Below are 27,805 nucleotides of genomic sequence, written 5' to 3' on the forward strand. Positions count from 1 at the left end.
AGCACTTTACCTGAAGCATGAGTTTCCTAGAGCTGCTGTAACAGAGGACTACAAGCCCTTAGAGCAACACAAAATATATTATCTTGTAGTTCTGTAAGTCAGAAATATGACAAGGCTCTCATCAGTAAAATCGAGGTGTTCACAGAGAAAGCTTTTCATTCTGGAAGCTCTGGGGCTGAATCCCCTCCTTTCTTCTTCCAGTTTCTAGATGCCACCTGCTTTCTTTGGCTCGCAGCCCCCTCCTCCTCTTCAAAAGCTAGCATATTCTCTCTTCTCTCTCTCTCTGATCTCCACTTCTATCCTCACACCCCCTTCTCTGACTGTGATCCATCTGCCTCCATCTTTTTTTTAATAGCTCAATTTTATTTATTTTTTTTAACATTTATTTACTTATTTGGCTGCACCGGGTCTCGTTGCAGCACGCAGGATCTTTCAGTTGTGGCACTTGAACTCATGGAGACCTCATGGAACTTTCATTCTAGGGAGAGAAACACAAACAGATAAGTTAGGAGTAATGTCAAGAGGTTATAAGGGCCGTGAAGAAGCATAAAACTGGATGGGGAGCAGGAGTATTTATGCAGAGCAGTCAAGGAAGGCTGTGGTGGGGGTGTCCTTTGAGCAGAGACCTGAAGGAGGTAAGGGCAAGAGTCAGATGAGCAGCTGCAGGAAGGGCAGGCCAGGCAGAGGCAACAGCAGGTGTGAACATTCCAGGACAGGACCATCCTTGCGGAGTTCAAGGAAGAGCAAGGAGCCTGAGTCTAGAGCAGAGTAAAGAAGAGAGCTGAGGTGAGGGTGAGGTCAGAGTGTACAGGAGGCCACTGGGGGGGCTTCAGCTGTGATGTGGGGGGCCTGAGGGCTTGGGACAGTGGAGTGACAGGATCTGGCTTGTGCTGAGTTAATTTTATTTAATAATTTTAAATTATTTATTTATTTACTTTTGGCTGCGCTGGGTCTTCGTTGCTCTGAGGGCTTTTCTCTAGTTGGCAGTGAGCAGGGGCTAGTCTCTAGTTTCGGTGCACAGGCTTCTCATTGTTACAGAGCACAGGCTCCAGGGTGCACGGGCTTCAATAGTTGCAGCACATGGGCTCAGCAGTTGCAGCACATGGGCTCAGCAGTTGCAGCTTGAGGGCTCTAGAGCACAGGCTCAGTAGTAATGGCACAGGGGCTTAGTTGCTCCGCAGCACGTGAGTTCTTCCCCAACCAGGGATCAAACCTGTGTCCCCTGCATTGGCAGGCAAATTCTTATCGACTGTATCAGCAGGCAAGTCCCTGGTTTATGCTTTGCGACAGCTCTGCCTGCTGGCTGCAGAACGCACTGAGGCACTGAGAAGAACTCGTGATAATCAGCCAAGAGATGATGGGGCCTTGGACAAGGGGCATCAGGGAAGAGGATGGAAGCTGGTGGGATTCAGGGTAAGTGTTGAAGGTCGAGCTGCTGTGGTTGTCTGATGGGCACCACCCTGACCCAGGTCTTGCTTTCCATCACCTTCTGCAGCTGCCTCTCCCACCCCCACGACAGTGAAGACAGCTGTCAAGACTTCTTTTTTTTTCAGAGAATGAAAAAAATAGCCAACAATCTATTAACTCATCAATACAGAACCCTGCCAATCTGTCCATCATCCTGGTTCCCGTCGATAACTCCATCTCGGGACTGACAAGGAAGGAGGGAAGAGGGGAAAATAAAATATTTATAATTTCTTAAGGGACAAAGCCCTTCCCCAAGGTGATGTTCTCAGGTTCAGCCACATTAAGTTTTCCATCACGGAACGGTCTCCCTGACTTCTGCCACCGTCTTTGCAGGACAGAAACACCCAAATGGAGGGGAAAAATCCTAAAAGACATTTTGAAGTTAAGTCCCTTCATCTTGAACCTAGACTTTGGGATCATATTCATAGATTTCCATTGCCTGCTAGCTGTGTGACCAAGGGCAAATTACTTAACCTCTCTGGTCTCAGATTCCCATCTATAAAATGGAGCAATAGCACCTATCTCATGAGGTTCTTAGGAAGAAAAAGGGAGATGACACATGTGAAGTACTTTACACAGTGTACACAGGGAATGAGGACTGGGAACAATGAGCCAACCTACCACAATTCCCCATTCGTAATTTCTTTTTCCTCCCTGCTACAGACACCTACTCTTGTGTATGTCCTATACACACATCCATAAACACACACATAGCATGCATACATACACAGACACCTAGAGAGACAGATACATGGATATATGTACACAAAGCTATAGTCATCAAAATTCTAAAGTATTATTGCTTTATTTTACTGTTTACAATAAAATATCATTTTAAATAAACTTTGTTGGGACTAATTTACATTCAGTAAACTCAGGTACCTGTTTTGAGTATCTACTTTGATAAATTTTAGCAAATGAACCTATTTGTGTAACCTCCATAATCCAGATGTACAACACTCCCATCACTCCAGAAAAAGATTTCCCTTGTACCTCTTGGGAATCGCCTCTGCCACGGGTGCCCCGGCTTTCTTTCTGCCCCTACAGACTAAGTCTGCCTGTGCTCAGCTTTCATATAAATGGGGCCATCCTACTGCATGTGGTCTTTCGTGTCTGGCTTCTTTCACTTAGTATAATGATTTTGAGATTCATCTGTGTTGTGGCCTGAATCAGCACTTCATTCCTTTTCCTGGCTGAGTAGTACTCCACTACATGAATGTACCCTGGGGTATTCATCCAGGCATCCCCAACCTCCAGGATCTAATGCCTGCTGATCTGAGGTGAAGCTGATGTAATAATAATGGAAATAAAGTGCACAGTAAGTGTAACGTGCTGACTCATCCCCAAACTTCTCCCGCTATTCCTGCCATCTGTGGAAAAATAATCTTCCAGGAAACCAGTCCCTGGTGCCAGGAGGGTTGGGGACTGCTGTTTAGCCTAGTCAACTGTTGAGAGACTTTGGTATTGTTTTCAATTTATGTAAGTGATACGGCTCTCCACATTGTGTCTTACCTTTCCACAAAAAATATTCTTGTGGCCATCATGCTGCTATGTATACCTCTGGTTTGCTTTTCTGGGTTTCACAATCGTCCATGCCTTCCTTCACCTCGTTTCCTCTGTCCACTCACCAAGTGAAGGACGGTAAGTTTGCCTATTTGCCTACACTAACAACATTGAGATGAACAGCCTAACATAAGTATTTTTATATATCTGTATGGCTGGTGCTCTGGCGTTAATACTCAGGAATTGGATTTCTGCAGTATGATGTATGCAAACATTACATGTCATAAAATGCTGGCATACTACTCCTCAAACTGCAGCCCCCACCCCCAACATGCATCAGGGCTTTCATTTTCCCACGTGCTCACTGGCTGTTAATGTTCTCAACCTTCTGGGTTTTATCAAGCAGATAGAAATACACTTCCTCCCATTTAGGTTTTAGCATTTCTCAGATTACTAGTGACTATTTTCTGGTGCTCTTATCCAGACTTGCTATCAAAATGTCAATTGGGTAGCTTTCCTTTTTCTTTCTTTTTTTCTGGAACAACTTATGTAATACAAGAAGCTTCTGCTTCTTAATATTTGTAGAACTCACCTGTAAGACCATCTGGGCATGGTACTTTGTTCATGATGGCAGGATGAGGCGTTAACACCTTTGACCCCGTATTTTACTCTTTCTGGGGAAGCCTGGATATCTTGCAAGTTGCCTGTCAGATAAAAACAGGTCAAAAATGTTGCTGAGGGGTGGGGCAGGAAGACACAAGGGAAGGGGAAAATCAGAGATAGTCACTGGGCCTGGGATCTGGAGATGCAGTGGGTATTCAGTATAAAAAGCCGGCTTTGACAATCTTCTCTTCTATGTCTGTGAGGTGTTTCTGTTTTGTAAACGGGTTCGTTGTGTCATATTTTGGACTCCACATATAAGTGACGTCATCTGGTATTTGTCTTTCTCTTTCTGATTTTCTTCCACAGGATGATGGTCTCTGGGTCCATCCACGTTGCTGCAAATGGCCTTGTTCCGTTTTTTTTTGTGGCTGAGTAATATTCCTGTGTGTGTGTGTGTGTGTGTGCGCGCGCGTGCCACGTCTCCTGTATCCATTCACCCGTCAATGGGCGTGTGGACGTTTGGGTTGCTTCGTGACTTAGCTGTTGTGGGTAGTGCTGCTGTGAACATGGCGGGGTGCCTGTATCGTTTCGAATGAGAGATTTCTCTAGGTAGAAAATTTTAAAAAATAAGTAAAAAGCAGACTTTGTTCAGCTTAGCAGTGACAAGGGAAAGAGAAAAGGGCTGAGACTCTGTCACACCTCTGTGTGTGCACGTTTGTGTGTGTACCTAGCGCCTCCTGGGATACCTGGTCACACACGGTGTATATGCCCAATATATATTCACTCACTGTTGGTTTGCAGAGACATCATACATGATGCATGTACATTTCTGTGCATCTACATGTGTACACACCTCCCTGTGATTTTTACCAGGGCCTATCTGTTCAAGCTCTGTGGATTGTGTGTGTGTGTTGCATTTGACAATTGATTATTATTTATCATTTGCACATTCTGAGTATCACACTGTGTTTAGTGCGTTTATATCTATTGTGTTCTTGGAAAAGACTCTGCCCATAGGCTATGGCTGCGTGTGTGTGTGCATGCATGTGTATGTATGATGGGAGGGTATGACACGGAACACGTATTATTACATAAACTGAGAATCTCATTATGTGCGTTTATTTGTTAAACAAAACACATTTGTCAATTGTGTTTATGTGCACACACAAATGTGTGTGTGTGTGTGCGTAGAAGGGTGTTACCCCTGTGTTTATTTCCACAGACCACACACTGCATTTGCATTTTGGTGTCTGTCTGTTACACCCACCCAGCCTTCCCTGCCCCCTCCCCGAGCCTGTTTGTAAAGACACCCGGCATAATGTGGTGTGTGCGAATGTGTGTGTGTGTGTTTGCCTTTTATTTTGCTCACTGTTCTGTGACAACAGAATGCTTTCCCCCGCTTACCTCCTCTTCCACATTGCAATCCTTTGGGGGATATCAAGGGCAAGCCAGAGAAGGGTTACCTGGAGAAAAGGGTTGCTAAGCAACCAAACACCCACCACCCCGGAGCACCACCAACCCAAAACTCCGTTCCAGGCCTGCAACCAGATTAGCATATTAATGAGGCTGTAATTTCCCCCGAATTGTCTGCTCCTACACACACTCAACTCACAGCACACACTGGCCCAGGAGTTTGCTATGCAAATAAACTGGTTTTACAGACTGCGACTTAATTAACTCATCAAGTTCACCCGCCTAACAGAAAAGGCAGACGAACTACAGATTAATGAACCTGTGTTTGCTCGCCCCTCTCTCTCTCCCCTGCCACGGCAAGCCGCCTTTCTCTTTTTATGGCCCGTTTCTCTTCCTTTTCCCCCTGAACCTAGTCGCTCCTGAAACTCACCTGGGGTTCTTTTCTGCCTTCCTCTGGCGGTTCCCAACCTGAGCCGGTGCCCATCTCGCCACTCCTTGAGTGCCCCTCCTTTCTCATCCCTGCGCTGAGCCCACAGTCCCCACACCCAGCCCCAAGGATCAAAGCCACACGCCATCCGATTCTCCCAGCCAGCAGAGGACTGGAAACAGGGACACTGTTCCTTTAACAAGAGAAGACTGCCGGCTTTATTTTTGACACACGATTCATAGTTTAGCCCCAGCCCTGATATTCAATCAGCTGAATACAGACTCTGGAAGAAGAGGCATTCTCCCTGCCTGCGTGTTAATTAGAAACGCCAGTCCTGGCTGCCGCCCACACTCATCAACTTTCTCCAGTCTTGATGGAAGACACACACCCAGGAGGGGTCTCTGAAACTCTTGGTGGAGAAAGTTCTCGATGCCTGGGATGCAAGAAGCCACTTGGGAGAGAGAAACTTTGAAACACTGGACCATTTCTTCTCAAATCCCTTTTCTTTACTCTCCGGGTTTTTGCTTCTCACTGAGGCCTGTGGGTAGCGTCACCTCCTCCAGGAAGCCCTCTCTGGTTTGGTGACATTCGCTAGATGGATCTAAACTGGAAGAGGGCCCGATGTTGGGAGATCAAGACATTTGTCCCCCACCTTCCCTGACCTCCATGCAAGGAAGAACCTTCCGCAACTTCTCCAGCTCCATGGATGATCTGCTTAGTAACTCTCGGCCTCCTAACTGAACTTCCCTGTCCACGTTCAGGCCCTATTATTTTTCATGTGAATTGCTGCACCCGAGCCCTGTATGAGTTCTCCCTGCCCGCTGCCTTATTTCTTTCCAACCTGCCTTCACTATGCCACCAGACAAAGTACCCAGGCCCTCTCCTGCTCAGACACCTTTGATGGCTCCCTTTGGCCCTCAGGACCAGGTCTAAACGCCATGTAGCATTCAAGGCCATCTATGATCTGGCACTACCTAACCTCCCCTAGATTCTCCCTGCATCCCAAACATCTGTAGTTCTCACATTTGAGGCAGTGTAAGACTCATCAGATGCCTTTGTTGAAATATAGATTCCTGCCCCGTCTCCCTGAGACTCTGCTTCTGTAGGTCTGGGTGGAGCCCAGGAACCTGCATCTTCAGTTTGTGTCCCAAGTGACATGGATACGGGTCATCCTTAGACCAGTCTGTAAGAGGCTCTATCCCGGGAGCTGAAATTTCCTCCCACCTCTATCTGCCCTAAGCACCAGCTTGGGACTAGCCCACTGACATCTCCCCGCTGGCGCTCCTCCCCAGCATCTCTGATGAGAGATGCTGCCTGGAAGGAGGAAGTAGGGGCCCCTCCCCCAGATACCTTAGCCCCAGGGGTCCCCTCATTCCTGCCTGGAAGCCATGGGCTCCTGTGCAGTCCTTGGAGCAATTGTGTGTAACTTTATTGCCTGGTTCTGGGGGGTGGGGTATGGCTTTTTTTTTTTTTTAACCTGTTCTTCCAAACCAAAGAAAAAGCAAATTCTCCCAAACGGTCACCCTTACTGTCAATCAGTTAAGATCTTGAGTGCAAAATAAGCAGAATGAATGTGAGTCGCACAGTCCCCCTTCCTGGGACTGACCAACACCCTCATCCCACCATTCACTTGCTGTGTGACCTTGGGAAGTGAATTCCCTTCTCTATGCCTCCATTTTCCCCATATGCCAAGTAGGAAAAAGATAGTTTCACTTCGTACAGAGTGGAAGCACAATTTTTTAAACATCCACAGAAAGTACTAAGACAAAGAAATGTTTGAGTTACTCAGTTAGTGGTTGATCGCTGTCAGCTGTTGTGTTCACAACTCATTGTTTGCCTGCTGGGGAGACTCCAAGGGGCACTGCTGGCTCTTGGATAACCAGATGTCTTGGTTTGGGTTTTACTCTCAGATCTCTCCCAGCAATACCATGCCTGGCACATAGTAGGTGCTCAGCCAATGGTTGCTTAATTAAATTGAAATGTAAACAGCTCCAGGGATGCAAAGAAGCTTTCTTCAGGCATCCAGGCTGTTCTTATCCTCACCTATGCACACAAAGACACTCACACACACACACACAAGGACACACCCTCAGATAGACACACATAAAGACAGACATATTCAGACACACATAGACAAAGACATCCGGGAACCCAGAAAGACACATACAGACAGACACACATAGGCAGACATGCTCAGACACACACAAATAGAGACAGGCACTCACACACACACTCAAAGACACACAGACACACAAAGAAGACAGACACACAGAGACACACACAGAGACACCCTCTTCTATGCACGCACACACACACACACACGAATTCCAGTCCCTTTTATTCTCTTGTGTCAGAATCAGAGGCGGCAGCCACACCAGCAGCCACCTCCCCGTCTCTATAACAAGCCCGCATTTATTTGAAGCGTGTCAGGAGGTCATTCCTCAGCTAAATAGTGTCATTCCCATCCTTTCCATCCCCTCCTAGGACCTATTCCACAATCCATTCATCATGCCTGTATCTCTAGCCGCAGGGCCTCCCATGGACTCCAGCCCCTCCCTCACGGAGGGGCAACCACAGCCACTCCGAGGGAGGCTGGTATCAAATCCTGCCCCCCACCTCCCGCCCAGCAAATACTGCCCCCACCTTACAGGTGAGAAGGCAGAGGATCAGGGAGGAGAAATGCATCTGTTCATTCATTCAAGATCAACTTGACTCATTTGGAGCTTCCATTTTCGCAAGGTCAACAACGTCAAATATTAAGACACTCAAATGGTGCATCCTAGTGCTTAATGAGTGGGGTCCCTCATGCCGGGCACCAGGTTAGCCCTGGAAATAGAGGGATTGACCTGAAACTGACACAGTCATAGGCAAGATAGGGGTACAGGCTTGTAGGGGGTAGTAGGTGCTGTGAAGAGCAGAGGACAAGGGGATGAGGCATGATGCGTGGGGCTGCTCTAGATGAGGGAGGGCCTCCCAGGGAGGGCCTCTCTGGGAAGATGACCCTGGAGCCAAGGTCTAAGTGAAACAGGGCTGAGCCCCATGGGTATCTGGAACCAGCAGATTTAAAAGCAGAAAGAACAGCCAGTGCAAAGGCCCAGAGCAGGGAATGTACAAGGGTGTGATGGCCAGCAGAGAGGTGGGGGTACGGGAGCAGAAGTGATGAGAGGAGAGGAATGGGGAAGAGGGCTGTGGGCAGGGAGGAGCCCGGTCGCGTGAACAGCTTGGGTTTTATTCCAAAGTGTTGAGAGCCACCGTCACCGACAGCTCCCAGAAGGGAAGTGTTAGGATCTGACTTACGGTAAAAAAAAATCACCGCTTCTTGGGTACATGTTCAAAAGAACTGAAAACAGGGACTCAGATACTTGAATGTAAATGTTCATCGCAGCCCTATTCATAATCACCAAAAGGTGGAAACAGCCTAAGTGTCCATCCGCGAATGAATAAACAGATGTTGTCGGGCCAGACAATGCAGTAACATGGAGCTGTAAGGAGCAAAGCGCTGACACAGGCTGCAGTCTGGGTGAACCTCAGAAGCATGACGTTAAGCCAAAGAAGGCAGACACAAAGCGCAGATGTCGCATATGATCCCACTTACACGAAGCAGCTACAATAGTCCAATCCTCAGAGACAAAGAGGGGAACAGAGGTGCCGGGGAGCTGGGGGAGGGGGAGACATTACTTAAAGGGAACAGTCTTCGTGTTTGGAGAGAAGTTTTCAAAATAGATACTCGAGAGGATGGCGTAACATTGTGGATGAACCTCACGATGCTGAAAAAAAAAATAGTTAAAATGGCAAGTTTTAATAATAATAACAATTTTTAAAAAATACTTCTGGGGACTTTCCTGGTGGTTCAGTGGTGAAGACTGCACACGTCCACATAGGGTGTGCGGGCTTGAGCCCTGGTCAGGGAACTAAGACCCCAAATGCCACCTGAAGAAGCCAAAAACAAACGCACAAATCAATGCTTCTGGGTAGAGAATGAAAGGGCCACTGCCTTTGTCCAAGTGAGAGACCATAGTGACCAGTCTCGGTGACCCTACTAGAAGCAGGGTTCAAACCGAGATCTTAGGCCTCCACACCCTTCCTTACGCCAGAAACATCTGGTTTCGGAGAATTCAGGAGTAGACCAGTGGCTGAGAGCGTGGGTGCAAGTTCTAGGAACCTGTGCTCAGATTCCAGGACTGCCCCTCCCAGCTGTGTGACTTTGGGTTGGTGACCTTACCTCTCTGGGCCTCAGTTGTCTTATGTGATGGGTGGGAATCATAGTAGCTCCTAGATCAGGGGTTGTCAGGAGGATTCATTGGCATAAGGTAAGCAAAGCTTTGTCCAGTGCCTGCTAGCAGAGAGTCCTCCAGAAACGTTACTGAGCAGGGGGTCGCTGAGTCAGGCTGTGGATCACCAGTTCTGGATTTCTTCCTTTCTGGTCCCTTGCTCCCTGCTCCTCTCTCCCTCACTTCTCCCTGCTTTCCTAGTCTTTTTCCACTTCCTCCTCCTTTTCTCTCCTCCCTCCCAGATGGGCTCCGTGAGTGGGCAACCTGTGAAGTCCCGCAGGGCCCCACACTTGGTTTGACGCTCGGCTGTCACCATCTTGAAATTCTGAATAATTGTTGAGCAAGGGATCCCTCATTTCCATTTTGCACTGGCTGGTCATGCCACCCTCTGTCCTGACCCTCCCCCAAGAAGAGAATCACTTTGCCCATCTCTGGTTTATAGGAAAGTCCCTGTCAGAAGGCGCTGGACCCAAGTCGTATTCATTGCTGATTTCATGGCTCATCCCCTATTTTGAAAGCCTTCTCTGGAAGCACAGAGAAAGCAGGACAGTGAAGAGACAAGGACAATACTCCAGATTCCCTCTAGCTTGTTCCATAGACGCTGGGTGCCTGGGGGACTGGGTGGTAAGGAAGAGAAAAACAGCTGGCATAAAGAGATGCCTCCAAGGTCCTCTTGTCTGGAGACAAGAGTCAACTAAATGCGTATCAGAATCACTAGGAAAAGTGGATTCTCCAGCCTTACCATCTCCGGGGGTGGTGAGGGGGGTTGGGGGGTGCACAGGTCTGATGACTCCACTGCAGGTAGACAAAGTCCAGACTCCCCAGAGGATATCATGCATCTGGCCTGCCCCCTACACCCTCCTCTGCTAACAACCTCTTATCAAACCTCCACCTCAGAGCTCCTGCACTTCCTACCTCTTCTACCAGGAACCATCTTCCTGGATCTTCCCAAGGCGGGCTCGTTGCTCTCAGCTTAAATGTCACCTCCTGAAGCCTAAATCTCAAAATTGGTCCATAGCCCCTGTTGCTCCATCAGTGACCTGAGTTGGTTAATTTTGGAGAACCATTATAACACATGGAAAGTACCTTATTTCTGTCTTACTGCCTGTGTCCCTGACTAAAATGAGAGCTATGTGGGAGCGGGGATCTCGTCTGTCCTGTCACTGGAGTGGCCTCCCTGCCCAGCCCAGTGCTCAGCATATGGTAGGTGCTCAATAAACATCAGGTGCATACGTGAATGAATGAGTCTGTGTTTTCAGCAGGTGCCCTGCAATTCTGATAGATCCAGTCTGTGGGTGTCAGGAGTCAATGGCTTGGTTTGGTCACTACTGGAATCCCTTCTATATCTCATCAACCTTTTCTTGCATACCCCCCACAACAAGGAGACTTGTTCCCTCTTTCAGCAGCCCTAACAGTTGGCAAGCTGACCTTCTTTGCAACCCCATGGACTGTAGCCCTCCAGGCTCCTTCATCCATGGGATTTTCCAGGCAAGAGTACTGGAGTGGGTTGCTATTTCCTTCTTCAAGGGATCTTCCCAACCCAGGGATTGAACCCAGGTCTCCTACATTACAGGCTGATTCTTTACCAGCTGAGCCACCAGGGAAGACTTCTCAACTTCTAAGTCTCCCTTCTGCTGTGGAAAGACTAGGATTTAATTGAAGCAACCTTGTTCCGTATTAGTCACCTCCCATTTATTATTCTTTGACATCTGGCTTCATCTCCAAAATGTAGCTCCATGAACTTGGATTGTGTCCATAATCAGGAAGAAAAGTATTCAAGAAGTAACCCTATTCAAACTAACAGTCGTTTATGGGCAATCTCTCTCCTTCCACCTCACACCACCCCCAAAACTAAAAAGCACATTTCTTTATGGTCTAGAAAGATAACATGTAGTAAGAAGTGGAAGTCGCAGGAAATGCAGAGAAGAAAGTATCTTTCCTGAAGATGCCAAGTCAGGTTCCAAAGAAAATGTGTGTCTTTGTTCAAGAAGTCTACTTGGGGAGTCACAGACTGACTTTATGACAAATCTCTGGCCAGCTCGGCCAATCAAACACGTGGTTCTCTAACAGACAGAGTAAGGGACTGTAGCTTCCAACTCGGGGATTTCCTAGCTGTGTTGTTCGGAGGAGTGTGTTGATCAGTATGGGACTGGGTATAAATTCAAAAATCTCTTTCTGACCATTGAGAAAGTGTCCCTATGGGTGAGACTAGCACCTCAGTTCCCAGAAACTGCTGTAGGAAGGTCTTGGAAGGAGTTAGGTTTGGAGGTGACATCAAGATCTCCAGGGAGGCCACCAGTCTAGTGTCATCCAAGAAGATTCCCAGGATGCTAAGGTGTGAGGACTCTGGAAAATAAGCCATCTCTATCCCCAGACCATTTTCCAGTAGGTTTCACCAAGATTTCAAGAAGTGAGCTCCAGCTTTGGTTAATATGTCAGAGAAGCAACTGGAGTAGTGGCTTGTCAGGCTGTAGAGAGGGAGTCACTCTTTGGAGCTGGGGCTCCAGGGAGGAGGCCAGCGGTACAGCTGCCCAACCTCCCTCTGACCTCCTGCCAGGGATCCTGCTGGCCAAGCCCAACCGGAAGTCAGAGGGAAGAGAACCCAGGGATGCCATGTCCGTGCACAGGTCAGCTTCCTGGAGCACAGAGCAGGTGGAGAAGGATGGACAGTGAATCTAGAGGAGCAAGAAGACCCCCACACGTATTCTAGCCCTGCCTTTAGCAGAGTGCTAAGCATATAGTTGGAGCTCAACAAATATTAGATGAATGGATGAGTGCCCCTGATCCAGCCCACTCTAGTTACCTTGCATTTTTCTAACTGTGAATTTTTGTCCCCACTAGTCTCTTCTCTCTGCTTCCTCTCTAAGTCACATGCCCATCCTTCATAACACAACTCATATCCTATTCTCTCTTTATGATGAATGAAAGGAGCCAGGTACAAAAGAATGCAATTCCTTTATATTTAAAAAATTTTTGATGCAAATTTACCCATAGTGGCAGAAAACAGATCCGTGGTTACCTAGGGATAAGGGTGTAGGGGAAGAGAGGAATTACCAAGGGACACGAGGTGACTTTTGGGGTGTCAGATATGTTCATTACCTTGATTATGGTGATGGTTTCAGCAGTGTATACACATGTCAAAACTCATCAAATTGTATACTTTAAGCATGTGTGATTCATTACACACCCATTGTCTCTAGAGGTAGCTAAGCAAAAAAAAAAAAAAAAAAAAGCCCAATTCCCCACAAAATCTTCAGATTCCCCACCTCCTAACCTGATCACTGGTAGTTGGCATTCTGGCATTCATTCATTAACTATTAATCGGAGCACCTACTATGACCCACACACTGGGCTGGATGCTATGGACAAGCCCCAGCCCACAATGAGCTCAGAGCTCTGTAGGGAAATAGATCAGGGGGTCGTGGGAGTAAGAAGATTCCTGGAAGGAAACATGTCTGAGAGGAGACCTGAAAGGCCAGAAAGGTAGGGGCAAGTGAGGGAGGAAGAGTATTTAAGACAAAAACTCAGAAGGGAGACAGCATGAGAGCCAGTCCCATCAAAGCTCAGGATAGTTGGAGAGTAAGGGAGGGGAGAGGTAAGAGATGAGTTAGGACAGGGGGCCAGGGGCTTGGAAACCAACCAAAGTATTGGGGTTTGCCCTGGCACCAGTGAGGAAGGTTTTAAGCATGCGAGTAACCGCATCAATTTCGTTCTACAACAAAATTGCTCTGGCTGGGACATGGAGAATGGATTGGAAGAGATGGGATGGGAGCAGAGTGTCTTGGAACGAGAAGGCTCTGGTCTGAACTAAGGCATGACCGCGGTTAGATGAGAGACGTGAAAGAGGGAGAATCAGCAGGATTTGGGAGGGATTAGGAGTGGAGTGAGAGAGAAGGTGCCAGCATGGTTTCTGGCTCAGGCAGCTGGATGGATGCAGAGCCCAGAGAGGCAGCAGGTATGAGGAGAAGGACAGGAATGACTTAGTATTGATCATGCCGAGTCTGAGGGTAGTTGCGTACATGCAGCCAACATTTAGGAGCCCCATTCAGGTCTTAGAGTCCTCTCCTTAAGCTATGAGATCCTGGAAGAGGCCATGGGGTCCTTGAAGATCTCTGCATCCACAGCAAACCGCCCTCAATGCCCAACATATCATTTTCTCCTAATAGATGTTTGTTGATTGACTCATTGCTGAGTTGTCTCTCCAGATTTGTACTCAGAAACCCAGGTTCAGAAGACCTCTATGCATTGGCTGGTGAGGCCCCCTACTTTTCTGGGGACAAGCCCTAGGTGAGAGCAGTCATGGAGAACAGCCTTAAATTCCCATGTGCCGACTTCATCAAGCCCTCCCCACGACCCCCAGCTGGGCTCCCCATTCCTGGAGAAGAGTAAATTTCTGGTCGGCCTCCCCTCTTTATAACCAATTTGCCTCCAGAAGGAAATAGAACTGCTTGTACCAAATATTAATCACTACATCTTGGACAGCTCCAACATAACTCTCCAAGCCTCTCTGATCTATGCACATTAGGCTGGAAACATACAACTCCCACTTTAAAGATTGAGAGGTGGAACAGAAAGGTTCAGTAACTTTCCCAAGGCCACACAGCAAGTCCAAAGGCAGAATCAGGCTTCCTGATGCTGTGCGGCTTGTCCTCAACACCAGCCAATCTTCCCCCTGCCTACACTCTACAAATTTGTCTTGAGGGTAGACCCTTGAGGGTCTCAGAAAAGCCATGAAGAATGTCAAAGGGTAAAGTGACCTGCCCACCCTCTCACAACTAGGAAAGGTCAGGGTGCTTTTTCGTTGGAGTAGAAACTGAAATTTCAACTCTTTCTTGTTCTCAGTTTCTTCAGGGATCATGTACAGTCAGCAATCACTCTATTTATCTACACCGATGAGCCTGGTCACTGCAAACTTTGCCTTCCCGGGGCATTTCGTATCTTTTCCTGGTTTCATATTTAATCTTCTCTACTAAACACCTGGGGCAAGAGCTGAGTCTGATTCATCTTCCTGCTCCCCAGCCCCTCACAAAGTGCCTCAATCTCAGAGGAAGCTCAATAAATGTCTGCTGATTCATTTTGATCCTTCGATTAAGTGGAAAAGGAAAAATCATTGGAGGAGGGGAGAGACAAGCCACTGACCGAACAATGCCCACAACCCTGAATTGCCCTTTGGAAATCTGGGTTTCTATCCCTGCCTTCCTTGCCACCTTGTAGGAAATACCAAGGAAGCCATCTGCTCCAGGGCTTGAATGTCTGCAACACTGTAACTGTAGAAGGAAGGGCTTGAAATGTAATTGATCAGAATTCACATGAAAAGAATCCCTCCCACCACCAAATAAAAAGTGACAGGACACTGCCAATTTCTCCTCTCCTCTCTCCAAACATTTGTTGAGATCAGAGCCCAGAAAGGATGGCAACTGACTACAGTGGAATATGATCAATTCAGATAAAAACAGTCCAGTCCATACAGGGTCAGAGTGGCTGATTCACCAGCCCCACCTCACAGACACATGTCCAGAGAGGTAGAGTAATTCCCCCAAACTCACCCAGCAAGAGAGTAACAGAGTCAGGCAGCTTGAAGTTAATCAAGTGAGAGCACCTCTGCTGGAAAAGTGTCTTGATGAGTTAACACTCATCAGAAAATTTGGGGCTCAATCTTGGCTTTGAAAGTTCAGTTCAGATCAGATCAGATCAGTCACTCAGTCGTGTCCGACTCTTTGCGACCCCATGAATCGCAGCACGCCAGGCCTCCCTGTCCATCACCAACTCCTGGAGTTCACTCAGACTCACATCCATCGAGTCAATGATGCCATCCAGCCATCTCATCCTCTGTTGTCCCCTTCTCCTCTTGCCCCCAATCCCTCCCAGCATCAGAGTCTTTTCCAATGAGTCAACTCTTCGCATGAGGTGGCCAAAGTACTGGGCCTGATGAACTATGGAATGAGGTTCGTGACATTGTACAGGAGACAGGGATCAAGACCATCCCCATGGAAGAGAAATGCAAAAAAGCAAAATGGTTTTGAAAGTTAGAGGTCGTCAAATCCTAGAGAAGTTGCTTAACCTCTCTACACCTCAGTTTCCCCATCTGTGAAATGGGTCGAATAATAGCATCTATTCTAAAGAGGCAGGTGAAGTGCTTTGCACAGTTCTTAGCACATGCAATCTTCAGATAAGTTGTTGTTGCTACTGTTTACTTCTCAAAATCCCCTGAGAAGTGACCAGAATAGTGGGAATACCTTGTGCTGAAATAGACAAGACTGGGAGATCTTTTATAGTTTTGCGTCTTGTTTGTGTTTTTTGTTTGTTGGTTGGTTGTTGCCACGCTGCGAGGCTTATGGGGTCTTAATTCCCTGATCAGAGATCAAACCTGGGCCCCTGGCAGTGAAAGTACCAAGTCCTAACCACTAGACCACCAGGCAACTTGAAAGTTTTTTATTTTTTTATTTTTGGGCTGTACCATGAAGCTTGTGGGGTCTTAGTTCTCCAAGCAGGGATCCAACCCAGGCCCGTAGGAGATCTTTTAGACCATAAGACCTCTGAATGAGTGAGTGAAGTTGCTCAGTCGTGTCTGACTCTTTGCAACCCCATGGACTGTAGCCCACCAGGCTCCTCCATCCATGGGATTCTCCAGGCAAGAGTACTGGAGTGGGTTGCCATTCCCTTCTCCAGGGAATCTTCCCGATCCAGGGATTGAACCCAGGTCTCCCACATTGTAGGCAGACACTTTACCATCTGAGCCACCAGGAAAGTCATAAGATTTCTGGTACCTGTCAAAAGTCACAGGCTTCTGTTCTCAGACCACCTGGTCACCTCTGCCCTGACCCCTCCTATAAGATTCCACAGGGATATGGTGTGGTTAGGCTGAGAGCCACATGCAATTACTGGGTCAGCTCCCTTTAGAGAAGGACCCAACAGCATCTTTAAAGATAAAGCCTTCTCAGGTCTAGCTTTGGCATTATTGAGACATCAAAAATACCAAAGCCTCCTAGAGAGAAGGAGAGAGGCAAAGAGGCTCTGAGAAGTTTTCACAGACCCTTGCCTGCCGGGAGACTCCTGTGGAGAAGCCCATGAACTGGCCCTGGGACCCTGACCAGCCGGGGGTGGGGGGCGCTCCCCACTGGCTCAGGAGGAGGTGGGTGGAGCCTGACTGAGCAGGATACCCCTCACCCAGTGGGGGCTTTTAGTGCAAGGATTTGGGCATCAGGGTCATACCCCTTGACAGAGAATAGGGTCTCCCTGCCAGCCATGGGATATAAGACTTTCTCCACCTCCGCACTACAGAGACATTCCCTTGAATGATTCCGAGGGTGGAGGAGACTGTCCTGTGCACTATAATATGTTTAGCAGCATCCCTGTCCTCTACCAGCTAGTAACACACTGGATCCAGTTGTGTCAGCCAAGCACATCACCAGATATTGACAAATGTCTCGTGGGAGACAAAAATCACTCCAAGTTGAGAACCTCTGATGAAAAGGGAGCTTCCCACAGGAGGAAGGAGAAACAGACACCCAGGTTAACAGTGATGGGTATAAAGAAGGAGAAAGGGAAGGGAAAGCAGAGATACCGCTTGGCTTTCCAGGTAGGGGTGGGAAAGGGCTTGATCTCTCACAGATCATATCTAGTAGCCCTGGAAATCTGTTCCAGGTAAGGAACCTTACACCTTCCTGCTTTATTCTAAGAGATTAATCGTTGATCTTCTTAAAAGGGACATGTTTCTGTCCCGTAAATACTTACTCATTGCTTTTTGTAGACAAGGCACTCTCACACACTCGTTACAATTATTCAACAAATCTGTACTCTTCTTATTATTTAATATTTCATCACTAATAATTAACAGCAGCTATCATCCCCTGGGCACTTACCTTGCCAGGCACTGTGCTATGCTCGTTACATTTATCATCTCATTTGATCCTCACAAAAACTTCATGAGCTTACTCACGTCTTTTACCATTATCATCCTTCCTGGTTTGCAAATAAGAAATGTGAACCTCAGAGAGGTTAAGTAACTAAGCCCAAAGCACCTGATACACTTTGGTGGCAGTAAATGAATGAATGAAACTGGTAGCATAGCTCTTACTCTTTCTGTGCGTCCACATGTAGACACTGTATGGAAAATCGAATTGAGAGCAGGTCTCCCCTGCTAGGTTGAAAGCAGTAGGAGCCAGAGGGTAAGGGGTGCTTGTTATGTCATCACTGGAGCCTCTGGCAGTGTGTCCAAAACACATTTATCAAATGAGCAAATGAAGGAAGGCCCTTTGCATATGTCTAATCCACACTTATAAACACCAGTCCCCAGGCCCGGCACAGGTCTGGTCCATAGTAGGGGCTTGGTATCATTGTGTTTTGTTCAAGAAGGAAAAGGGTAGGTTTTGGAATCCTGGGGCTTGAGGAAGTCTCGCAGATCTGCTTTGAGATCAGTGATTCTCAAGCAGAGGTGACTTTTTGCACCCCAGAGGACATATCTAAAGACAACACTGGTGGTCACAACTTGCAGAGAGAGGTACTAATTGCCTCTAGTGGGTAGAAGATGGAGATGCATCCTATGCACAGAAGAGTCCCCACCCAATGAAGAATTATCCAGCCCCAAATGTAAATAGTGTCAAAGGGGATAAACCCTGATCTAGATATATAAGCAGATGAATTACCATGCGGGGTTGTTAAAAATATTGGGGGAGAAAATGCTATGGGGTCATCTAGCTATTCATTTACTTATTCAAGACACCTTTGTCAAAACCTTCTGATATAAGACAACCATGAGGAGTGGGTGAGGGAGAGACAGAGGTGATTATTACGGCTCAGCCTCAACTCTGGCTCTCCACCAAGCTTGTCAGCTGCTAGAGTCTCCAGTAAGGATGGGCAACAATGCTGGGTAGGAAAAGGGAGGTGTATGCAGTCAACCAGAGAGAGGAGAACCCAGGAAGAAGGAAAACTGCCTTAGAAGGTCCTCTGAGAAAAGGAGACACTGTCTCCCTTTAGTGTCATTATGTGATCGTTTCAACTGTATGTCCATGAGATACACCCACATGGGGAACCACATTGAAAGAAGTATGGAAGCTTCCCTGGCTATCCAGTGGTTAAGACTTGTGCTCCAATGCAAGGGGCAGGCGTTCAATCCTTGGTCAAGAAACTACAATCTCACACACCACATGGCATAGCCAAAAAAAAAAGTGTGTTAACCACTGGAACTCCCCTGGCAGTCCAGTGGTTAAGACTCTGAGCTTCCACTATAGGGCGTACAGGTTCAATCCCAGTACAGCCAAAAAAAAAAAGGAAAAAACAAAAACAAAGAAAAAAGTATGACTTTCAGGGCTGGGCCCCATTTTATGTATTTCTACTCTGTTCACAACTCATATTTGTGTATCCCTCCACAGAAGACTTTTACAGACAGTCTATATCACTGTGGCAGTTTCTGTTTTAAAATATTCCCCCCCAAAGAAAGGGAGGGGAAAGGTATATTCACATCATGGTCGGTCATCAGCTCCAGGAAAAACTCTGGCCAGGCTCTGACACTTAACTAGCTGTGTGTCTCCATCTGCAAAATGGGGCTAATTACAGCCTTGGCCACCTAGTGCTGTTCTGAGAATACTAAAAGATGATGCATTTTATATGAATCATCTCATGGTATAGCACAATGTCAGGCACCTGCAAAGATTCAATGACTTTTTAATGCTCACAGATTAGGGGAGTGATCATTAACTCAACAACAGGATTACTCACCAGGAGAATGATCTTAATGTCACATTCCAGGAGTGCATTTAACACCTGGTGACCTTGACCATGGAGGGATGGAGATATATCTTGTAGAGCAGTGGTCCCCAACTTTTTGGCACCAGGGACCGGTTTCATTGAAGATGATTTTTCCATGGACGGGCTGGGAGAAGGATGGGTTGACGATGATTCAAGTGCATTAGATTTATTGTGCACTTTATTTCTATTATTATTACATCAGCTCCACCTCAGATCATCAGACATTAGATCCCAGAGCTTGGGACTCCTGTTGTAGGGCACTTCTATCATGTAAAGAATGGTTCCCCCTGAAGGGTGACAGTGACCACGGTGGTCCAGATAATGCCTCTGGGAGCCAGCTCTGTCTGAAGCAGGGCCAGCCCCGGCCCTGGGATTGGATATGGGAAGGTCATTGAATGACTCCAAGCACGTAATTATTTACTTCTTTCCCCAAGAAGATAACTCTCACCTCATACTCTATCTATTCCAGGCCCCAACAAAAGATTTAGTCACTTTCACCAGCTCAAGGAGACACTTTGTGAAGAAATTAGTCGCCTGCCCCTGGCCCCAGCCCAATAAGGCACAGTAACAGCAGTTGTCTACTGCTTTCCAGTTTCCCAAATATCTCCCCAATGTTCCAGGCACAATTACTACCCCACTTCACAGATGAGCGGACTGAGGCTCAGAAAGGTTGAGCATTTCTACCTGCCATGACTGAGCTGGTCAGCACTGGAGCTAGAACTCTTGGCCAGACCCTCCTTCAGACTCTTCTACCTTGACAGGTAAGAGCTCTCAGAAGAGAAAATGAGATTTTTGAAGATGAGTCTCAATTTTTTCCCTTTGCCCCATTGCCTTCCCCAATCCACAGCCCTAAATATACTCCGCTCCCCTTTTCCTCTCCTAAACCAAGCTCTAACACAAGTGAAACAGACTAAAACAATCCTACATGGCCATGCTATGAGGCAAGTATACTATTTTTATCCCCATTCTTCAGATAAGGACACTATGGAACAGAGAGGCTAAGTGACTTGCCATATACCACACAGCCTACAAACAATGAAGCCAGATTCCAACGCTGGGAAATTTGGCTCCAGAGTCTGAACTGATAACACAATATTGTATTACTTTCCCTACAAGTAAGATTGGTTAGATTTATCACACACAAAAAAAAGATTTTGTAATGTAGACATCTTCCTGGTTTGCTGTGTTTTTCCATTATCACCCTTCTGTCCGTAACCAAGTAAAGGTTTCAGACCCAACCAGAACAAATAAAAATCATTTTCCAAGGTCGAAGATCCATTTCTCCATCCTGATTTGCTATGTGGTCTGCAAAGACTGCACCCTCTTGGGGTCCTAGTGCAAACTTTTCTTGCTTCCTTGTTCCAAACTGGGAATGCACCCAGCCAGCTATTCCATTTGCAGAGCCCAGAAGACAGGCAAAAAAGTTCAGGCCCTCCTCAGCTTTGCCCATCTATCTCCATCCACGTCTACAGCTCTCTCGTCATCTGTGTACTCCTTCATTATTCATTCAGGCAACAAACACGTATTGAACAGCTATGTTCCAGTTACTGAGCTGGGCATTGGGGATTCAACAGTGAACAAGACAAACACAGTCTCTGCCCTCATGGAACGGATATTTTATTAAGGAAGATAGACAACATGCGCCTAAACATATAAATAGGATAATTCTGGATATTGATGAGGGCTACAAAGAAAACAGACAGAGAGGTGGACTCGTGAGTCAGGAGAGATGGGGTGCTTTTAGATAAGGTGGTTGGGAAAGACTTCTTTGAGAAGTTGACATTTGAGCTGAGACCTAAGTGACAAGAAGGGGCCAATCTTGTTCGAATCTGAAGGCAAAGGGATGGACCAAGTGCAAAGGTCTTGAGGTGAGAAAAATTAGGTGTGTGTGAAGCTAGGCATTGAAGCAGGGAGGGCGTGTTAGGAGAGGTGGGCAAGAGCCAATCAGAGACCCCTGCAGATCAGGATAAGGAATGTGGACTTAGTCTAACTGTGTTGGGGATTCATTGGAGAGTTAAAAACAGGAGAATGACAAGATCTGACTTATGATTTTAAAATATAACTTTTGTTATAGTGTAGAGAACGGGTTGCCAAGGAGAGCAAGGATAGAAGAAACAGGGAAACCAATCAAATAGAAGAAACGGGGAAACGACTGCTGTAAAACAGATGAGATGATGGTAGCTTAGACTAGGTTGATAACAGAGATGAAGATGAGAAGTAGATGGGCTGGAACATATTTCAGGGGCAGAGTTAACTGAACTTGCTGATGGATTGGATGCAAGGCAGGAGAGAAAGGGGGATTCAAGAACTGACTCTTAGGTGTGGGCTTAGGAGATGGTCCAGGACCCTTTTTAACAGAAACTGGTCTTATTTTGTGAAATATCCATCCAACCCAAATGAAGGGAGAGTCCTGTTTCTTCTTCACTCTAATTTCTTGCTTTCACATTTAGGGCTTAAACCAACTTACAAACCCAGACCACAGGCCATAATGGCCTGGGAATCCAAAGCTATTGTACTAAAGAAATTTAACACAGTGACCTCTGGAATACCCCCCATATAACCAGCAGTTGTGGCCCCCTAGAGCAAGCACAGACTCCATAACTAATGAGATCTGGGTTAAAATCACAGGCCTTGACTGTGTAACCATAAGCGACTCAATGAACATCTGTGAGTCTCTATTTCCTCAACTGTAAAATGACGCCATGATAAATATCTACTACTTTTCAGAGTTGCAATGAAGATCAAGGAATCAAGTGTACATGATGGTCATTCAATAAGTGGCTTTTTTTTTTTTCCCTCTCCTTCACCCATTCTAGCTCAGGATTTCTTTCCTGGCACAATGAGCTGCTGCATTTCAAGAGGTTGAAAGGTATAGTGCATTGGCCTTAATGAAAGATTGCTGAGTGTTTTGGTGAGAAGATAACAGTTCCTCCAGACCCTGGAAGAACTAGGGTGACATTACCCCAACCCCAAAATACAACCTTTTATTACAAATCACACTGATTTGAGAATTCTAGTTCCTCTGCCTTTATGGGGTAATTAAGCTCTAGAGTGTCCAGGTGGGAAGCCAGAGCCAACCTATCCCATTGAATTCTCAAGAACCCCTCCCCATATGTATTGGTGGTGCTAACAACTGGGCTTAGCTGGCACCCCTGTGGTGGGGAGGTTTGGAGGGTGCTGAGAAGATCAAATGAAGAGGTGGCCCCAGGGCATCTGGGCTCTCTGGGAGGTAGTGTATCTATTAGATGCCAGAAGGATTGTGTACAGATCTGTGTGCACTAAAATGGGTGTACCCCCCAGGAGGAAATATGTGATTTTTTCCTCCCCTGCACAAACTTCGTTAGACAAATGTTGCATACAAATTTGAGCAGAGGAATCGGTGCTTGGTTATACACCATGCCAGACGTCTAGACAACACTCTGCACGTTTAGAAAATGAAGCACCATATTAACACTTTTACACCCAAAGTTTCAAAAGGATTCATTTCCCTGTTAATAATCCAGAAGACTGTTATGCTTGCAAATCTCTCAAGGGTTAAGGCAACTTAATGTCCATCACTTTCACCTTCATAAGCCATCTATTGACTCATAGACAAGCTCCTTAGCCTGTTCACCTTCATATTTGGCCACCAATCCTCCGAGCTGTTATATTTTCCCACCCAAGAAGTTAAGATGCCAAGATATTCCTGGCATTAAAATTTCTAAACCCCTTACCTCTTCTTCAGAATAAATCAAAGAACAGATTCGTAACATTTGTTTGTGCTTATTTCTATTGTTTTAAGCACGCATTTCCATTCTTTGGGGGTCGGAATAGCTGTTTGTATTTGTTTGAGAGTACATTTTAAATAAACCTTTCTTGCATCATTTATTTGGGAAGAAAAGAGAAGACACCATTTTTAATCAATTGTTTTGTTCTTTGATATACACATACACCTGCGTGCAGAACGCGTATTCTACGGAAAGACAAAAGAGGGAAATAAACGCAGGGGAGGGCAAGAATCACAGAGAGAAGGGGAGATAGAAAGAGGGAGTAAAGGAGGAGAGGGCAGCTTACAGGAGCCCATTTGCCCTCGCGGCGGCGCGGCAGGTTCAGCACCGCGGACAGCTCCCGTCTTTGTCTTGGTCCAAACTCCCGCGCCCGCGCGTAGCCAGGCAGCGACCGGGGGCGCACCAGCTGCCTTCTCCGCCAAACCTGCTTTGGGAAGAAAGAGAAAGGGAGACCAGAGCAGACAGGTAGAGGTTTCTCCATCCTCTCCCCGCATCTTCCGAACTCGGCCCTGATCCCATCCCACTGTATTACGGAGGTCGACTTTCACTTGGCTTCACGCGGAACCTTGTTTTTGGCTACATAGTGTTGGGGGCCGGGGACGTCTCCGTGGCGAGTCTAGATTAGGTTTGGAATTCGTTTCGCTGTCATTGCCCCAGGCCCTAGCCGCTCACGATCTGTCCCCAGGCGACGCCTAGCCTAGCCTTCGACCAAAGAGCGGGGGAAGGCGATGTCTAACGCTTTGCCATTGGGTATACGGGGTTGTGGACGCGCAAGGACACCCAGACCTTCTGAGCTTCGCTCCAAGACCTGAAGCATCAAATCCAGCGGAGAGAAAAAACGAAAGAGAGAGGAGCCAGAAAGACGAGAAAGGGTTGCTTCACCCAGGCCCGGCAAAAGTAATGAATTATGATCAGAGATTACACATTTCGCCGCTCGAATTCTGCAGCGTTTCCCCCACCCGCTTTTTGCCAGGAAAGCCGTCTTACTCCGAGTTCAATAAACTTCACCCACAGAAGCGACTCTCTCTCTCTCTCTCTCTCTCTCTATATATATATATATATATTTTTTTTTTCTGGGTCTTTTCGTAGAATCCAGGATAAAAAGAATTTTCTCTCACGTTCTCTTCTGCCTAAAACCTTGCTTCCCCGAGGGAGTGGGAAATGCCGAGCGTGTGATGGTCATTCTCCAAATTCTACGTACACACACACACAAGCCCATGGTCAATAAAGTTAGATGCTTCCGCCGACCTTCAGATAAATCGGCCAGCCGAGCTACGATTTATTCTCACGGAATTCGTTTCCCAAGTGGAGCCCTAGGGTAGGGGTAGACACGAGAAGTTTAGGAATGAGCCTAACCATGCAAGGAATACTCTTCCTCCGGCCGCAGGCGAATTTGTTGGGAGGAAAGCAAGAGGACTCTCCCGGACTTTTGAAAGCCTGGAACCCCCACACCTGCGTCCAGGGCGCACGGATATCTCCACAAAACAAACCGAGGCCCGAAGCCCAGCCCTGCCGCCGCCGACTGATTGGTGTTCGCCTCCAAAATAAGACCCCTCCCTGGCCCCCTCCTTCCCCCGCCAAAAAAAACCTTGGAATTTTTTTTTTTTTTTTTTCTTTCAGAGCAGTATTCTGCCCTTCCCCTCCTCTTCCCCCAAGAAACCTGGAGGAGAAAAGCCACCGTGCACTGCTGGGCAGCTCAAAGGACTTTTAGAGAAAGCGCGATTCCCGCTGTGGTCCCGGAGGAACCGAGGGGCGCGCAGCAGGGTAAACATACTCGCCTTGGGAGGAAGGTGCTGGGGGTCGCCTTCCCTGGGCCCCTCCCCGCCTCCCGGGGGCCGGCGGTGGGCGGCCCCACCCCCACCCCCCAGCCGGCTCCGGCTCCTGGTTCATCCACGCTGCAGTGTAAACCGCGGCTTTCCGATGCAGATTTCCCTTTTAACACCTTCTAAACAAAGGCTAATGAGGCCACTGCATTGCTCTATCAACACACAATCATTAGCAGCTGAGAAATACACACGCGCGCGCGCCCGCGCCCGCGCGCACACACTCATACACACAAACAGCGCGCGCGGGCTGCCGAAGTCGGATGAATTCTAAAGGAACCCATATTAGGCTAACAAAAAGGAGGTGGGATATGGAGAGGCGGGGAGAGGAGGTGGGAGAGAATGGGGAAAGGAGGAGAAGGAGGGGGGAGAGAGAGAGAGATGCTATCGAGACCACGAAAAAGACCAAGATAAAAGAAAGGGGAAGCAAGATACAGACTCAAATTCAGACTAGCTAGTCCGAGGGAGGATAATTAGTAAGTCTTCGGGATGCTCCATTTGGAGGTTAGCGCTCTCCTTTTGGGTTCCAGAGATGAAATGGATTGCAAGCATCTTCTCAGAAACAGCTCGGGGAGCCCAGCGTATAGCCTCCACGGTCGGATGCCTCAGTGGGGCCAGAAAGTCCGTGACCACGACTCCACGCGCCCCAGCACTGCCTGCTGTTGGACATTGCACGTGGAGGAGGTTGAGGCGGCCCTCCAGGCTAAACCGCCAAGGGAAGGAAGAGGACGGTGCCAACGGCACTCAGCTTGAACACTCGGTCAGCCTGGCAACCTGGGATTTGAGCCTAACCCAGCAGTTGGCGAAGCAGCCTCTAGCCTTGCACAAAGCGTGGGGTTTTCCCTCTCTGAACAAAGGGTCAGCACTGCTCCCACAAGTTGGAGGACTGGCTTGCACCATTCCTTCTGTCCCCCAGGCTGCCCTCTGGCCCACAGGGATTAGCTCCAGTCTGCACCCTCCCCTGCAGCCGGCGCCAAAGAGGGTGCTGTAACCAGTAGGCCCGGCTGGGTAGCCTGATGGCTGGGCCTCTGAGAGATGCATTCCAGGAGGGGATGGATGGCTGGAAAGAGAGCGAGGACGCCAGGCTCCACCCTACCCTGGCCCCAACCAGCTGGGTCTCTAAGCTGGCCAGCATGCACACACTTTGCAGCTGGATTTTCTGGATCGGCCAAGTGCAATCAGCCACTGCCCTCCAACCTCCCAGAGATGCCCTCCAGGTGGTGGCTTGCAGGGCTGCTCAGCACACTTTCACCAGCCTGCCCCCAGAAATCTGACCACGGGTCTCTGGCTCCAGTCCTGTCCCAAGGCCACCAGACTCAACAGTGGTCCCCAACTCCTGCCACTGCCCACGTCCCACAGGTCCCTCCCCACATATTGGACTGGGGACTCACTATTTGGACTGGGGATTCAGCAGCCTCGCACCCCAGTGCTAGGAGAGGGTGCTTAAGGAGGGGAGAAGTTTTATCACTGGTGAATAAATAGATGAAGGAAAGAAGAGGAAAGAAGAAAGAGATGGAGGAGTGGAAGGAAGAAGGAAGGAAGGGAGGGGAGGAATTCCCTGCCTTTTTGATTAAACGTTCCAGGTCGAGCCAGCCCAGTTAACGAGACCGTTAATTAAGCAGCGCAGGATTCAACTGACAGGAAGGCCCTGCCCCCCGCAGAGATGTTCTGGAAACCAAGCCGTCCACAGAGGAGAGCGAGGGGACACACCGGCTTTGTCACCCCTGCTTTCCAGGGTTCAGCCTATTCTCTGCCCTCTTGGGGACGCCCAGGCCCCAACACTCTCCCAGCCTGGACTTGGGGCTGCCCCCAGCTGGCCGCCCCCATGGGGACCCTAGAAAGCTCAACCCCGGCCACCTCACTCCCATCCTCCCACCATCCCTTCTGTATCCCTGCCCGGATGCCGAGGCCTAAGCATCCGGGCAGGGTGCCTGACCCACTCCAAGCACCCGGTGGACGTCCACCCAAGCCAGCCTGGGCGCACATGGTCCGGGGATCATCCGGCAAACCCGAACTCTAGAGGGCAGGGGCTGGCGACTGGACCTGCCGATTCGGCTCTCTGGGTCTTCCCGGAGGAGCGCCAAACCGGCCGCTCTTCTCCAGGCTCCGGGCGGCAGGGCCCAGCCTCCACGCCCGCTCTTACTCGGGGGCCGATTCCTCGCGGCGGCGGGCAGTGAGCGGCGGCGCGGCGGGACGCTGAGTGTGTGTGCGCAGCGCGGCCTATATTTACACCCCAAACAAAATAATTACACTTTTGTCGGAGGGAGAAAGCCAGTGATTAGGCGCGGGCTCTTTGCGGCAAAACAGTTTCTCAGTGGTACACCAGTATAATTTTTCACGGCTGGCTGAAATCAAAGAGGGGAGGTAATGAATCCGGCGAGCAATTTAAATTTACAATTTGTAACGCCGCCGCCGCGCAGACCCGGCCGAGAGCGCAGCTCTGAGGCGCTCGCTGCGTTTGTTTAATGTTAAAGCCGCGCTGGCTCGGGGTGGGGGGGGTGGGGGGGCGGGGGTGGAGTGTGCGTGTTGGGTGGGGGGCGGTAATGATGGAAGTCGGGAGAGGACAGGCTGGGCCGCCCCAGAGACCGCGGGGAGAAGACGACGAGGGGCGCGCTTCCCGGGTTCCCCCAGAGCGCGCGGTCCCCGAGAAAGCAGGCCACTTCAGTCCATTCAAAGCAAGCGGTTGTCCTCAGAAGAGCGAAGGGAGATGCTCTGGTTGCCAGAAAAGCCCCGTTTCTGCTTGGCTGCAGAATCTCCCCAGGATGGAGAGTTTCCGGTGAGGAG

The 27,805-nt window shown here is 48.3% G+C and overlaps 1 long non-coding RNA gene across 1 annotated transcript; it reads right to left on the bottom strand.

The window, feature by feature from the left end:
• Positions 1–345: 345 nt before the first annotated feature.
• Positions 346–3,677, bottom strand: LOC147355532 (uncharacterized). Its single transcript, XR_015144907.1, has 2 exons — positions 3,563–3,677; positions 346–478 (listed from the first exon to the last, which is right to left on the bottom strand). It is a non-coding gene; the product is annotated as an uncharacterized LOC147355532 (long non-coding RNA).
• Positions 3,678–27,805: the final 24,128 nt, after the last annotated feature.

This window comes from Bos grunniens, chromosome 17 (assembly GCF_055505025.1).
Source record: "Bos grunniens cultivar Pamir isolate PY7600 chromosome 17, Bosgru_T2T1.0, whole genome shotgun sequence".
NCBI classification, from domain to species: Eukaryota; Metazoa; Chordata; class Mammalia; order Artiodactyla; family Bovidae; genus Bos; species Bos grunniens.